The following is a 12,785-nucleotide window of genomic DNA, read 5'->3' as shown; positions in this document are numbered from 1 at the left end:
TTTTTTTTTTTTTTGTCTTAGGAGTAGAGAGTACTCTGTGGCTAGCACTTTGGCCCTAATATGTTGACATAATGTTTTATTACACGTTGTTTTGCCCTGATCATTAATAGATATTTTAGGGATGCTAATCTAAGCATAAATGTCTCCTTCTGTTCTTGCTACCATGTAGACCAGGTTGATTTAAAACTATCTTGAGATTCTAAGGTGTCCTTTTTTAAAAGCAATAGCCTGGGCCTGGCGTTTTAGCCTAGTGGCTAAAGTCCTTGCCTTGCATGTGCCAGCATCCCATATGAGCACCGGTTCTAATCCCAGCCTGCTCCACTTCCTATCCAGCTCCCTGCTTGTAGCCTGGGAAAACAATACAGGACGACCCAGGGCCTTGGGACCCTGCACCCATGTAGGAGACCTGGAAGAAGCTCCTGGCTCCTGGCCACTTGGGGAGCGAATTGGTGGACGGAAGCTCTTTCCTCTCTGCCTCCCCTCTCTATAAATCTGACTTTCCAATAAAAAAAATAACAAAATAAAAAATCTTAAAAGCAACAGCATTTGCAGTGACTAAATGTTTTTTAATCCATAGTGTATTGATGTTGTGACAGCTAAGGGCTAGACAGTAAGAGGCTGAGCAAGTTGCACAAGTCTCTCGAAGTCACACATGACACCAGATTTCATGTTTTTTTGTCCATCACAACAACCTGTTTTCACACTGATTGAGGTTGTGTCAGTGTGTATACACATGTATGCCTTGAGTTTGTATTCTATCCTGTATATTAATTTTAGCTGTTTTCGTTCTCGGTGTTCCTTACATGTTTTTGAAGAAGTAGTTTGTCTGCTAGATGATGACAGAGATGGTGATGATGCTAAGGATCTCTCAGTGAATCCTGAGAGATCTTGAGGCACACGCTCAAATCTTGCGTCTGTAATTCGCCCACTGTCTGACCGACATTGAGTAGGTGACTCACCACTTTGAGTCTTAGTGTTCTAGACTTGAAGATAGAAAAAAGAACTCTTACGATTACTTATCAGTGTTGCTTAGCAGGATCCCAAAAAGATCACATCTTTTGAGCAATTCTATCTCATCAGCAGAGGCCACCTGAAGACCCAAGACTTTGTTGCTTTTGACCATTCCAGCCCTAAAGTCACTGGAGAGCATCACTGCTCTCCGTGTGTTTGAGTCTGACTACGACCACTTCCTCACAAGCAAGGTGATGCAATATTTGCCTCTCTGTGTCCCACTTGGCATTACATCCTCCAGGGTCACACACTGCGATTGATGGAAGGAATTCCATCTGCTTTAAAAACTGTTATATACATTTGCCATGTTTTCTTTCTTGAAAAGGATTTATTTGAAAGGCAGAGCAACAGAGAGAGAAAGAGAGAGAGAGAGAGAGAGAGAAAGAGAGAATCCTCCACCCAGTAGTTCATGCCCCCAAATGTTTGCAATAGACCGGGCCGTGCCAGACCAAAGCCAGAAACAAAGAACTTCAATCTGGGTCTCTCATGTGGGTGGCCTGAACCCAAATATTCAGGCCAACCCCTGTTGTCTCTTAGGCACAGCAGTGTGAAACTTGATCAGAAGTGGCGGACCTGGGGTTTGACTCAGGCACCCAATACAGAATGCGAGTGCCCCACGGAGTGACTTAAGAGCTGTCCTGCTATGCCCACACTGCAATTCTTCTTCTTGTTTTTGGAAGATGTAATTTTTGGAATTTAGATATACAGAGAGGAAGATCTTCTGTCTGCTGATTCAATCCCCAAGCAGCTGTAATGGCCAGAGCTGAGCCGATCTGAAGCCAGGAGACTCTTCCAGGTCTTCCATGTGGGTGCAGGGTTCCAAGGTCTTGGGCCATCCTCCACTGCTTTTCCAGGCCACTAGTAGGGAGCTGGATGGGAAGTGGGGCCACCAGGATTAGAACTGGCGCCCGTATGGAATCCCAGTGCTTGCAAAGCTAGGACTTCAGCTGCTAGGCTACCATGCTGGGCCCCCACTGTCTTTATTCTTTCCCCTTCATGGGGTGTTTTGGTTGCCTTCACTATCGTGAGTTACATGAATGTGCTACAATGACCAGGACACTACAGCTATCTCTCTTAGGTGCATCCCTAACGGTAGGACTGCTAGTTCATAGTGCAATGCTGTTTTTAAACTTTTGGTGATTCTCCATGTTGCATTTCTTAGTGTCTATATTGTTGTGTACTGCCTGCCCATTGACAGTATACAAAGGCCTTCTTTTTCTCTGTAGTCTTGATAACACTACTCGGGCCCAGCGGAGTAGCCTAGTGGCTAAAGTCCTCACCTTGCATGCACTGGGATCCCATATGGGCACCGGTTCTAATCCCAGTAGCTCCACTTCCCATCCACCTCCCTGCTTGTGGCCTGGGAAAGCAGTTGAAGATGGCCCAAAGCCTTGGGACCCTGCACCCACGTGGGAGACCTGGAAGAGGCTCCTGGCTCCTGGCTTCGGATTGGCTAAGCTCTGGTTGTTGCAGCCACTTGGGGAGTGAATAAATGGATGGAAGTTCTTCCTTTCTGTCTCTCCTCCTCTATGTATATCTGACTTTCCAATAATAATAAAGAAAAAATGTAACACTACTGATCCTGTTTTTTTTTTTTTTTTTGGTAGTAGCAAACCTAACACGTGAAATGAAATTTTACCTGTTTTATTTTGCAGATCCTTAATGATCACTGATATCATTTGTTTGTTTTCTGCATGCAACTAAAGCAGATTTGCAAACAGCAATCCACGAGGGGAAAGAGGCAGTCTGTGTGATAGGAGAAAGCATTTGCAAACTTGTGGCTGGGAAAGGGTTAATACCACAATTCTATAAGAAATTCCCTGTAACTCAACCACAGAACTCCATACAGCTCGTTTTAAAAATAGGCAAAAGAACCTAATAGATGTTCCTCAAAAACAGAGCTTCCTAAGCAACCTGCCCTCTCTGAACAAGATAGATGTCCGTGAGACATGCTTCTAAACCTTTTGTTTTCACATATTTGCAAAGCTCATGCTTCTCTCCTCTCTCTCTCTCTCTTTCACACACACACACACACACACACACAGACACACACATACGTTTTATGTATAGGTATGCACATGTAGATCTAAATGTGTGTATACTGACATTTAGTTAATATATATTTCCGAAAGTCTTCTTGGACATCAAATGGCTCTTGCAAAACAAAATGTTGATGAGTTAAGTGTAAATGAATCAAAAACATGTGGCTTGAATTCCCTTCAGAATACTCTGGGGTTTAGATGGGGGAGAAAGGTACTCAGAGGGGGGAAAAGAACACATTTTGGGTCTTGCTGAACCTAAATCATTTGAAAAATAGTTTAAGATGTTTGCTAAATCCGAAAAGCAGCTTTGCTCCCTCCATATGGCAATGTCCGTGTGACTCTTCAGATGAGCTTAAGCCTAATTTTAATTTCTTGCACATGTGGTAAAAACATCTTGGAGGATGCTTAAGCCACTGTTCAAGGGAGAGCCCCGAGTTTGGGGATTTTTTTTACATCTCATTTGCATAACAATAACCAACCAGCCTTACTTTCTCCCTCTCAGCTGGTTGTCCAAGGAAGGGTCAGGTCTGATGAACTTTTCCTAACTTGGGAGCCCTGATATGCCCTCCAGGGCTATCTTTTCTCTCTGTGCTATATGCTGTTTGGGGATGGTTCTCTATTCATACTGTTTCTCTTTGGAAACTTTCTTAGGCTTTAGAGTACATTTGTGGGCGTTGGGAATGTTATTCCCAGGTCTTTGCAAAATTTGCTCCCCAGTCCATTCCCAAGTCATCACTGCAGAACGCTCCCTGTAAGCAGGCCACGCAAACCCCAAGGCATTGCTTCCGGTGGTTCTAAATATTCCGTGGTTCTTTGGATCATCTCTCCAGCTGCAGTAAGCAGCATGAATGGAGCCGTACAAGCCAGTGATTTTCAACTTCTATGGGACGTGTTGGAGATTTGTGGGATATTTGTCTGTTGTCCCAATGATTAGAGAAGGCTCTCCTGGCATTTCGTGGGACCAGTGATGTGACATGTCCTGTAGTAAGCAAGACAATCCTATGCTGTGAAAAACTGCCCTGGGTCCTGTAAGACTTTCCTGAATATAAAAAGCGTGTTAATTATGATCCAAGCCTTGAACCTAACCCTGTTCTGTGAATCAGTATCTTTCTCACATTTACTGTGTCTTGGTTTTCCCACTATCATGTAATCCAAGAGAAAATTAGACTTGATTATGCTCAAGAAATGATGGGAAAAGTATGTCACTCAGGACAGTAGCATTAATGAGATCTGTGTTGCAAATATGGCATCAAGAGCTGCTGTATTCATAACAACTTCATATGAAAGTGCAAACTGGGGTGATTTGCTACAGCTTCTCTTTTGCTCCATTTCTCATTTATACTGAAATTAGGAATGTGTGGGCATAAATTGGGTATGGGTTTTATTCTTTATGAAGTTAATTTCAGCATATTCAAGGAAGATTACAAAACATTTGCTGCAACAAGGTGGCATTAATTCTAATACGATAGAGAACCCATGGAGGATTGCCAACAGTGTCAAATAATGAAGTGGCCCAGAACTGAGTTAGGAAAGTCAGGGTTTGGGTTTGTGTCCTCTGCTTCACTGTGAAACCTGGGTGTAGTCTCATGGCCTATCTAAGCCTCAGGTTTCCTGTTTCAACTGTGACGAAGTTGGAGTTGGTCACCATTTTACAGATTTGAAATTTTCAAATGTAGTGGGTCAAAAGTGCCATTCACCTGCCTATTACATGCAAAAGAACAGGCACTTTTTTCCCATGGGGGTACCTGCTGCCTACCATTTTTCACAGACCATTCAACAATTTGAAGCAATATCCCTATAGGTGGATTTCTTCAGTCCTTTAGAGTATACACGCAATGACACTTGACAATTGAGACCCAGAGTCACTGATGGAGAGGCCAAGGTAAGAGAAATAGACTTTGGAAAAGTGCATCAACTCCCCTCTCTCTCAGAAAAGAAAGCTTACTTCTCCAACATGTGCCAATTGTTGCCAAACATGCATGGTTTCATGTCTCTAGACCTTTGAGTAATCTCAGAGGAACGGGAAATCTGAAGTTTGATGCAACATTCCCCCATGTTGAAACACTGGGTCACTTCAATTAGAATTAAAGAATAAATTAGCCTATAAAAGCCCAACATCTATGTGTTAGAATCTATGTATAGGTCCTAGTGAGACACCTCCAGAGGAAATGAATGCTAAATGATTCCAGTCTCCTATTCCAAGCCAGAGGTCAGCAAATTTTTTTTTCTTTCTACACAGGGCTGGATTGTCTGTACTTCAGATCCAGGAGCTCATAAGGTCTTGGTTGTACCTTCTCAGCCCTGTTGTAGTGCTGAAGCAGCTGCAGACAACACTTAAAGTGTGCCTGCTATGTTCCAACAAGACTTCATTTACAAAAGAAAAACAAGAGGTGGTGAGCCAGATGTGTCCCCTTCAGCCTTACCTTGCTGACCAGTTACTTCTAAGTAGTCCACCAGTTTCTACAACAGCTTACAAACAATCATCCAGAGTAAGTAGTGAGTAATGATTTTTTTGAAGTCCTTTAGAAAGCAGTTCAAGATCTCACTTGATAACACTTCTGGGCTGCTTCTCTTTCTTGTGCGTCCTAAACTGCAATTGCGTCAATGCCACGTCTGTTCTTTGTCTTATTAGTATGTGGGCTTTTTTTTTTTTTCTGGAGGACCAGTTGTGACATTGACACGTCTATAAATGTGAAAAAGAGATTTGTACTATATACTCATGCTTGGCTAATGGGATTGTGGGAAAGCCTGTTTTGCATTTGGATCTCTGATATCATCTGGGTACCGTGTCTGGAATAAACCTCTTGGTTAAGGCAATGCCGGAAGTCTTGTTGGGAAATGGTGAGAAATAGTGAACTCACCAGATGCTCAGTTGCTGGATTAGTCAAACAGTCCTTGGGAAGGAAATCTCCAGTGGGCACAACCAGCCTGCTGTCCTGGCCTGAGTACCACGAGCCAGCCTGCCTTTGTTTCTCAACAGATGTGTGCCTGAGGCAAGTCACTTCACTTCTCAGCCATCAGAGGAGGGATATGAGCTCAGTGATTTCAAAACATCTGCAGTTACCTAATTTCTAAAATCCCCCACCAAGCCCACTGACCCAAATGAGGACTCTGGGAAATATTTGACAGTGACAGGATCTGATTGAGCAAGTGTGTATTTGATACCTAAAGCTTTTGGTACTCCTAGCCATTCTGCTATCACTGGGGAAACTCACCTGTTGCTCCCATTGGCTTATCCCCTCTCTTCTAGTCTCACGTTGTATGTGGGCTGGCTACTAGATCTGAAAATAATCGCATGACCTAATCTGACCCTTAGAACCTTGCGTTCCTCTGAATACTGATTGACTCAGGAATGGACATGACTCGCAATAATCCAATGAGAATCATGTCTTGGAGATTAAAAGAGCCAAGTGCCTTCAGTGTCCAAAATTGATAAACCAGAAGCTCATACATGTAACAGAGTCAAGGATGTTGCAGAATGGAGCCGTCTAACAGGAAATACAAGGAGATTTCAAAAGTTAGTGGGGAAAATGTAATAAATGATACATTCATTCATTTTGATGCAGAAAGGTTTTGAAATCCAGATCCTGGTTTTCCACAATATGTGTTTTCGAAGAACTTTTAGAAGAAGCTGCATATGCATAGGTGTCACAATTTCTCTGCACCAAAATGAATTTATCTTTTTATTCCATTATCTTGTGAACTTAAAATATATATATGAAGAGGAGGAAAGACGGGAGATAAGAAAGTGACTTTCATCTGCTGGTTCATTCTCCAAATGCCAGACTAGGCAGAGCTGAGGCCCGGAGCTGGAAACTCAATCCATGTCTCCCACTTTCATGGCAGAAACTCAACCGTTGAAGCCATCGGAGTTGTCTCCAGAGATCTACTTTAGCAGGAAGTTGGAGTCAGAAGCCAGAGCCGGACACTGAGCCCCGTGCTCTGCCTTGGGATATAGGCATTTAAACCAGTCTCCTCACTAGGAGACTAACTGCCTGCCTGCTCTGTCTTCTCCTGCCGAGCTGAAGGAGAGAGAGCTGCAGATTCTGGGCGTTACTGAGGAGCATGAATGTATTTATGACCAATGCTAATTATATCCTTCAAATTAATGTTTTCAGTTTATATAAAAGATTTGCATGACTTTCAATAGGATTTTTTTTTTGTTTGCTTGCACCAATAAGTCATGAGCTAAGTGGTCAAACAATAGGAAAATAAGTGCAAACAAGCCTGCATTTCCCCAGCCACCACCTTTGGTAGCAAATCATTTTCAGTCTATAGGCTATAGGAGACCTGGGATCTCAAATGCTCTGGGGTGCTAAGAGCGTGACTCTGAACGAGGTGTTACCTGCTGTCGTTGCTTATTCTGCTGAGTAGTAGAACCTGGCATGTTGATAAGGGCCTTCTCCTCTTCATTAATGCTCCCTCCAGATGGTGGATTTGGTTTCACCCTATTAGGGCACAAGTCTCATCAGATCCCGGTCGGGATTTCAGAGCCCCCCCCACCCCAATTCCAAATTCCCAGGACAGAGACACCAGATCAGCCCAACTGTGCCCGCCATGCAGTCACACTTGAAAGATACGTCAACCCCTTTGGAGACTGCAGAGGGACAAGTTGTCTGAGAGAAGAGCAGTTGCGAAGAACCTCACACCTTTCACTCGACAGAGTGGGAGCTCAGGAAGCCCTGTGCTGTTCACAGGGCTCCTCCTTTCTTTGCCTTTTGCCCTGTGTGTTTCCTTCCATCTCTTTTCCTTTCTCTTCTTTCTGGCAACTTCTCTCCCACATTCTTTTCCTTCTTTCTTCACGTCCTTCTCTTCCTACTATTCTTTCTTTTTCTTCCTCCTTTCCTTCTCCCTCCTTGATGTCTCCTCTCCCTCCAATCTCTTATTCTTCCACCTCGTCCTCTTTTTGCTCATCTTTTCCCCTCCTCTTCTCTCTTTCTTCTCCTTTTCCATTGCAATATCAGTGGTATTAGTATCAGTACCAACACAGTTGTCATCCCCCCCAAACTGTATTCTTTATGACGGAATGCAAAGAAAAGAGTAAAAGCACAAATTTGGGAAGAAGGCCTTTTTAATTTCTTGACTTCATTTAGAATTTTAATTTGAGACAGGGAAAGAGAAGGGCGTGTGTGTGTTCTCCTATCTGCTGAATTCACGTCTCCAGGTGCCCACAACAGCTAAGGGAGGAGCTGAAGCTAGCATGTGGGAAATCAGTTAAGGTCTCACAGGACACAAGTAGCTGAGCCATTACTGCTGCTTCCCAGGGTCTGTGTTAGCAGCAGGCTGGAGTCAGGACCAGAGCCCAGGAAGAGAGCCCAGGTACTCCAGTGTGGGAGACGGACATCCTAACTGACATGTGTTGTGAATTAAACTGAGGCTACCTGACCCACTTGCCTCATGGAGCAGCTGGGAGACCAAGCCGCAGCACGGAGCTTGAAAGACTTGTGAGACAATGAGCACATTGTCGTGTCTGAGGACATCCTCTTTGGTGCCCCTTGGTTCCCTTAAAGTCACTAATGACAGCATAGTGCTCATTCTGGTTTTCTAGGACCCATAAAAATAAACGCCATGGTAAGGCTGTGTAATTTCTCAAAAGAAACAATACAAACCTCCTTTTAAAAAAAAAAGACAATTTTCCCCAGGAGATTTAATTAGGCCATGGTTCAGTAGACCCTAATAAATGCCCTCCAAGACTTTGCTCTAGTCCCTTTGAAATGGCATACTCAGTAAGAACCAAAACAGAAAAGTGCTCCTTATTGCGCTATTATTTAATCTGGAGCCTCTCCAGCCGGAGCCTCTGCAGCTTCCAGCAGCAGCAGCTTCCAGTGGAGTGGGTGATGGGAGGCGAGCCTCAGAATAAACACCATGTGATGCCTGGAATTTGGAGGCCATCTCTTTCCACTGCCCTTGCACTCTTTCCGTCGGCAGATCCTGGGTGCCGGGTGGCTTCATTACATCCTGGCATGGCCGAGGCAGCCACTCACAGCCTGTCAACAGTCAGCCGCCAAGAGGTGAGGTTTCCATCAGGGCCTGACTCTCAGCCAAGGCCGGTGTTTGCAACGTGCGGCCTCCCTGATGACAACAGGGCTCCAACAATCGTGCTTTTGTGTTGGTGGTGACCTGGGTGCTACCTGATCAGGCGTTGACCAGCCAGAACACAGAGGATGGGTGAAATCTGAGGGTGTTTAAGAGCTCCAGGCCAAGTTTTTTATTCAGGAGGTAGTTCAGAGTCAGACTGTTAGGCTTGCAGTGTTGTGTGATCTTGGAGCTGTACTGACGCCTGTCTGGACGAGAGAAGTGATAACTACTTTCTTAACATCTTCTCTGAATTATGTAGGGTGATGTGTTAGGCATCTGGTGAGCGCCTGGAATGTGATCACCAGCTCAAAAACCAATACCTACTCTTTTCATGGATGAACTGGGATTTAGGCAAGCAGCAGGGGCACCCCCCATTTTCTGTTTCAACACACTAGAGTAGTACTGGGTGACAGTCTAAGACACCCCCCGGGGATGGGAGCGGAATGCCTGAAACCACACATAGTATTGAGCCCTGCTTATATAATATATTTTTAAATACATGTGGACCTGGAATAAATTTTAGTTCATGAATTAGTCACAGAAGTAGATTAGCAACAATAACTAATAATAAAACAATTACAGGAATACACTGTAGTAAAAATAAAGTGAACATGCTCTTCTGTCTTCCCTTTCCCTCTTCTCTTTCTTTATCTCCCACTCCCTTCAGGATCTCTGATTGCACACAACTATAAATATTTGAAATCTGGTTGACCCTGGATAACAAACCACAGAAAACAAAGCAAAACCAGAGATAAAAGGGGATTATGCTTACCATAGCAGTGTGTGTTCTGAGCTGCTCACGACAAGTATGGGGTATTCATTTAGCCAAGAAGTAACACCTTTTACATTAAAAATGCATACAAATAAAAATACAAAAATGTAAACTATAAAACTACAAAATACAATCTATGTATAAATGCATGAGACACTTGTCAATTAAATCAAACCTATATGTAACCATCTTCCTGCCCCCCTCCAGAAAAATCATCAGCTTTCTGAAGATTCTGTGTCACTTTATTATGTGCCAGCACCCTATCCAGAACCAATTGCTACACTGCCGTTTATATGAATCGTTTTTACTTAATTTTTAAAAATTTTGCCATCTGCCCATTGGCAAGGAACATAATCAACTTGCTTTTCAACTTCACAAAATGTGTTAGTGCTTCATTGAAACATTGTTTCATCAGTACATTGGGTCCTGCATTCTTTTCTTTTTAAATATTTTCTTTTTAATTGGAAAGTCAGATATACAGAGAGGAGGAGAGACAGAAAGGAAAGATCTTCCGTCTGATGATTCACTCCCCAAATGGCCGCAGTGGCTAGAGCTGAGCCAATCTGAATCCAGGAGACAGGAGCTTCTTCCGGGTTTCCCATGTGGGTGCAGGGTCCCAAGGCTTTCAAGTCTTCAACTGCCTTTCCAGACCACAGGCAGGGAGCTGGATGGGAAGTGAGTCGCCAGGACCAGAATCGGCATTCATAAAGGATCCCAGCATGTGCAAGGCAAGGTTTTTAACCACCAGGCTACCACGCTGGGCCCTGGATCGTACATTAGTTTAGGTCTCTTCTTCCTGTCGTTGTGATGCTTGAGATATTTGCCTGTGCTTTTGTAATGCAGCTGCAGGGTGCTCCTTTTCATCGCTCTAGAATATTCCAAAGATGTCCACCAGAAATTCCTCCCCATTTCTGTTTGCCCTGTGCTCGCTGTCCAAGTAGTAGACTCGGCTTTCCTTGCCTTGAACCTGGGGCTTGCCAAGAGGGAGAGAGCATGTAGAAAAGACCTCCTGAAACTGCTGAGCCCAGAACGTAATAGGTCTAGTAGTTCCTGCCTATTTGAGGCCAGCACCGCATTTAAGAAGTCCAATGGCCCACAGCCAACCATTCTGTGAGAAAGCCCAGGGAATTCATGTGGGAAGAAGAGACAGAGCTCTGCTGAGTTCACATGGATCCAACCATTCCAGCCCACACCCTGAAAACAAGAGCTTTCCCATTCACCTTGGACAGCCCAGAGCCAGGCCACACCGTGAGGAGTAGCAGGACTGCAGAGCTGAGCCCAGCTCCAATCAAAGAACTATTGGGGAGAATAATTCAAGATCTTAAATAGGGGGATGCCCTTTTTCCCATATCTAGTTGGTATGTACATATTATATATAACATATTATATATATATGTAATACAAGCATGCTATTTTTCTCTAAAGAAGAGGAAAAAACACTGCGTAATATGTGATGGTATCCTTTGATTCTTACCTTTTTTTTTTAAGATTTACTTATTTTTATTGCAAAGTCAGATATACAGAGAGGAGAAGAGAAAGGAAGATCTTCCATCCATTGATTCACTCCCCAAGCAGCCGCAATGGCTGGAGCTGAGCCCATCCGAAGCCAGGAGCTGGGAGCCTCTTCTAGGTCTCTCACGTGGGTGCAGAATCCCAAGGCTTTGGGCCGTCCTTGACTGCTTTCCCAGGCCACAAGCAGGGAGCTGGATGGGAAGCAGGGTTGACGGGATTAGAACCAGTGCCCATATAGGATCCTAGCATGTTCAAGGCGAGCACTTCAGTCGCTAGGCCACTGCACTGGGCCCGATTCTTACCATTTTTAAAAAGAAAATTATTTCTTTTTATTTGAAAGGCAAATTTACAGAGAGAAAGCTCTTCCATTTGCTGGTTCAAATGGCCACAAGGGTAGGAACTGAGCCAATCCAAAAGCAGGAGGTTCTCACACGTCTGCCCTGTGAGTGCAGGGTTCCAAGGCTTTGGACCATCCTCATCTTTTGGCCATGAATTTTTTATGTTTCTGTAATAGCAGCACTGGATTTCTGTCAACAAAGGCCATCATGAAATAACAACAACAACAAAAATACAGGAAAAATCAAGAAATAAAAACTGTTATGCATGTTAGCTTTAAAAACTACATTGTGTGTATGTTGAATGGCTCAATCGCAAAGGTTTGTAACAGCTAACCCTGCCTCCACTGTATCTTTTAAACTAAAAATAATTTCTTTTCATAGATCAACTTGGGATCCATTTTGACCAGAGAGGTGCCGTCATCTGATACTGACAATAGAAGGTAAGAACAAGGCTTGGACCTTGCTGCCTCCAGCTTCTTGCAGTGAAACAGTTAACAGCCCTCTGTCTACTTCACTGCCTTGGGGTGTGGGGGAGTCAGAAATAGCAACAAGTATTTCAGCATTTGCACAAATGTAATTGCTCCTAATGCTACTTCAGTTTCCAAGAAGCCTTAGCATTTTCATCTCGCTGGATCTTTCAGGTTCGTTTTTCCTTTCAAAGCTGCATGCGCCGAATGTTCTGTAAAAGAATGAATGTGGCAGGGAGGTGGGAGCGGGGAGGAGGCTATGGAAACCAGCTGCTTACAAACTGAAAATATGATCACACGGTAGGTGAATTCCCAACACAATGGAGACTTTGAAAGTTCAAGGTCTTTGCACGGAGATAATGCTGGCTGCTTCAATCAGCCAGAACTGGGTTGACTCTAGGCTCTTCCACCTACCAATTACTGACTTTGCCTTCACATCCTACATTTCCTGGACCTCGATTTCCTGGCCTGCAAAATAGAACTAAGGAAACCCTCCTGGAACCAGTGTGAAAGATTCCAAGAGATCATCTCCCAGAGTGGGAGCTTAGTTTTAATGTCAGAACCC

General features: G+C 43.9%; 1 long non-coding RNA gene across 1 annotated transcript in view; it reads left to right on the top strand.

Annotated features, from left to right (window-relative positions):
• The window catches only part of LOC131478281 (uncharacterized), a 221,949-nt gene extending 209,696 nt beyond the window's left edge, over window positions 1–12,253 (top strand). The window contains exon 3 of the long non-coding RNA XR_009244397.1: window positions 12,135–12,253. This is a non-coding gene — a long non-coding RNA (uncharacterized LOC131478281). The remainder of the gene's footprint in view (window positions 1–12,134) is intronic.
• The last annotated feature ends 532 nt before the right edge of the window (window positions 12,254–12,785 follow it).

Source organism: Ochotona princeps, chromosome 29 (genome assembly GCF_030435755.1).
Source record: "Ochotona princeps isolate mOchPri1 chromosome 29, mOchPri1.hap1, whole genome shotgun sequence".
Lineage (NCBI taxonomy): Eukaryota > Metazoa > Chordata > Mammalia > Lagomorpha > Ochotonidae > Ochotona > Ochotona princeps.
Note: the sequence above shows the minus strand (reverse complement) of the source record. Positions and strands in the feature narration are given on the sequence as shown.